Source organism: Orbicella franksi, chromosome 15 (assembly GCF_964199315.1).
Source record: "Orbicella franksi chromosome 15, jaOrbFran1.1, whole genome shotgun sequence".
Lineage (NCBI taxonomy): Eukaryota > Metazoa > Cnidaria > Anthozoa > Scleractinia > Merulinidae > Orbicella > Orbicella franksi.
In genome coordinates, this window is record NC_138159.1 from 689,013 (window position 1) to 691,625 (window position 2,613).

The following is a 2,613-nucleotide window of genomic DNA, read 5'->3' on the forward strand; positions in this document are numbered from 1 at the left end:
CTCTTAGTTACTCTTGAAATCGCATATTTAATTAGTTTCCCTTGACAATGGCGCCAAGATGTCGCCGAAACGTCGGACTTATCTATCGTTAGTTTTTGCCTAAATCATTGTTGATTAAGATCTAAATTAGCACTGATTTTCACCATTTTATTTTACCGTTTTAGTTTTAACTGGAGAAGATATATCAAACAATCGGCGAGAGAGTGTTTCACAATATTTCCAAACACCTCGAAGTTCACGACTCGGTGTTTCGAAAATAGTTTGGTCTCTAAAACCTGCAAGAAACCCTCGTTTCTTGGTAACTATTTCACTCTTTAAAGAATGCTACAAAACACAATTGTTTTTGTTTATCACGATAACATACGTAGTGTAATCAGGCGGCATTAATTTTACTTTTGGCAATTTTTCTGAACTGGCAAAACTCTTTAAAAATGAGAACTTATCATCACCTATATTCTACACTGCTAAGTTTATGGAATCGAAAACTGGTAAAACTTGGACTCCTTGTATTTCTTGCTTTTAAAATGGTGGTAATTTTAAAACAAGACGAATCGATGTCTCTGATATTCTACCGGATTGCTTCAAGCTGCACGCGGCAAAATTCAACCCATTTGAATACAGTGACGCTAAACACGAAATCCGCTCTTGCGACGCCGAGGACTCAAAAGTCGGGTTATTTAAACTTACATCTTTGGTCTGATACATGTGCGAGAGATTTGAACATTTTGTGTAATCTGCCAATGTTTCCGAGAGCTCCCGACAGTAGACCGTTGGTTAACAAAGCAGTTATTACCGATAACCTTACAGATGCAGAAGGAATAAGGCTATTTGGATTTATTAGCCCAGATAAATCTGGATTTTATCTCTTCATTGTTCAATTTTGTTCTGCTGAAGTTTGGCTCAGTCATAACGAGAACTGGAGAAATGCAAGGAAGGTATTCGATTCTGAAAACCAACCGAGGGAACTTCGGTTTTCGGATAAAACTGCTCTGATAGCTGGAAATAAGTATTTTATTGAAGTCGTCTCCACTTGTTTTCATAGGAGAAACAAAATCCAACTTCTGTGGAAAACCCCAAGCAGTTCTACTTTTGAGATAATTAACGGGTCGTATTTATCGCAATACGTAGATGACACTGGTCGGAATCAGTCCTTGGTTTACGATGATTTGTTACCAGATTCGCTCGTTTGTGCCTCAAGAAGGAACAATAGGACATATTTTAAAGCCCAGCCCGAAATAAGCTATTTATCGCACGACGAAGTGAAAGATATTTTACCGTATTGTGAGTACAACCCAAGCTATACCGTAAACTACAAAATGAAGAGGTATGAAGCCGTGACGAGGCATGTTGTCCATTCATTTATTTACCCATTTCCTGAACATATGGACCTTAAAGACCAAAAATATTGGATTTATCCACTGGGAGTAAACGAAGCGAGGAAAGTTGTTGACGTTTTTGCAGAGTCCTTCCACAAGAGAATGCCAGGGTGGGTGAGATATATTTTCAGTGAAATGTTTGTTGTGAGGAGACGTAGAATAATTAGTCGCGCGGTCGCGCTCCTAACCCCCAGGATTTCGCGCGGCCATTTTTTTCTCGCGAATTTCTTTCGCGTCACGCACGACGGACTAAGCGAAAGAGGGACTACTCGTAGTCTAAGGAGGAAACTTGCTGCAAGCAAACTTATTTCTTCTTTTAGTCAACCTATTTTGAAATTCCCTCGGCACTGCATCTCGCCCCGATCCAGAAGGTAGCGTTTTCAATCGCTTCAGATAACGACCATACGCAGTTGTTATGTTGCGGAATTTGACCTCCGCCTCAGCCGCCGATAAATTAAATTTCTCCCCGATTTTTCCCCAGCATTTAGCCTTTTTGTTTTTGTCTTTGAAATCTTTACGCTTACGGTGGTAAACGCACTCATATCGCGCAAATTCCTCCATAAATTTCTCGTTACTAACGTTACCTTGTTCAACGCCAGCCAAATAAGCAGTTGCTTTGTTGCAATGAAGCGTTTAATCATGGGTCGGAATTCAAAATATTATAAGATACGTTTCGATCGCAGATCGCAGAACTTTAGTTTCCATATGATCGCACGATCACAATTGATCGCAGACGATCGCAGACGATCGCAGACGATCGCAGAAGATAGAACATGGCGTGTTTCCATATGATCGCAGACGATCGCAGAACTTTTTGCGATCTGCGATCCGCGATCCGAGATCGTCTGCGATCATACGGAAACCAGCCTTAAGTTTTAGCATGCTCCAAACAATGTTTTAGCAACTTACTGAAACACATCGAAGTTAATTAACAATTAGATTATACGACGTCGAGATTTCTATCCCATGATATTTTACGAGGGCGCAGCCCTAGTCAACTATCACGCGTAGAAATCGAGAGCGAATAATCTTAATGTTCTTAGCTCCTTAGTTCCTCGACGAAACGTATTAAAATAAATGATTGATTGATTGATTAGTACGTATAAATCTACTAGTCGTTTTTATTTCTTGAATTTTGTACCATTTGGCTTTCCATACACGGAAGCCGCCGACAAGATCCATGGAAACTATTCGATGGCCTGTAAAATGTAACGTCATAAAAATATATTATTAACTT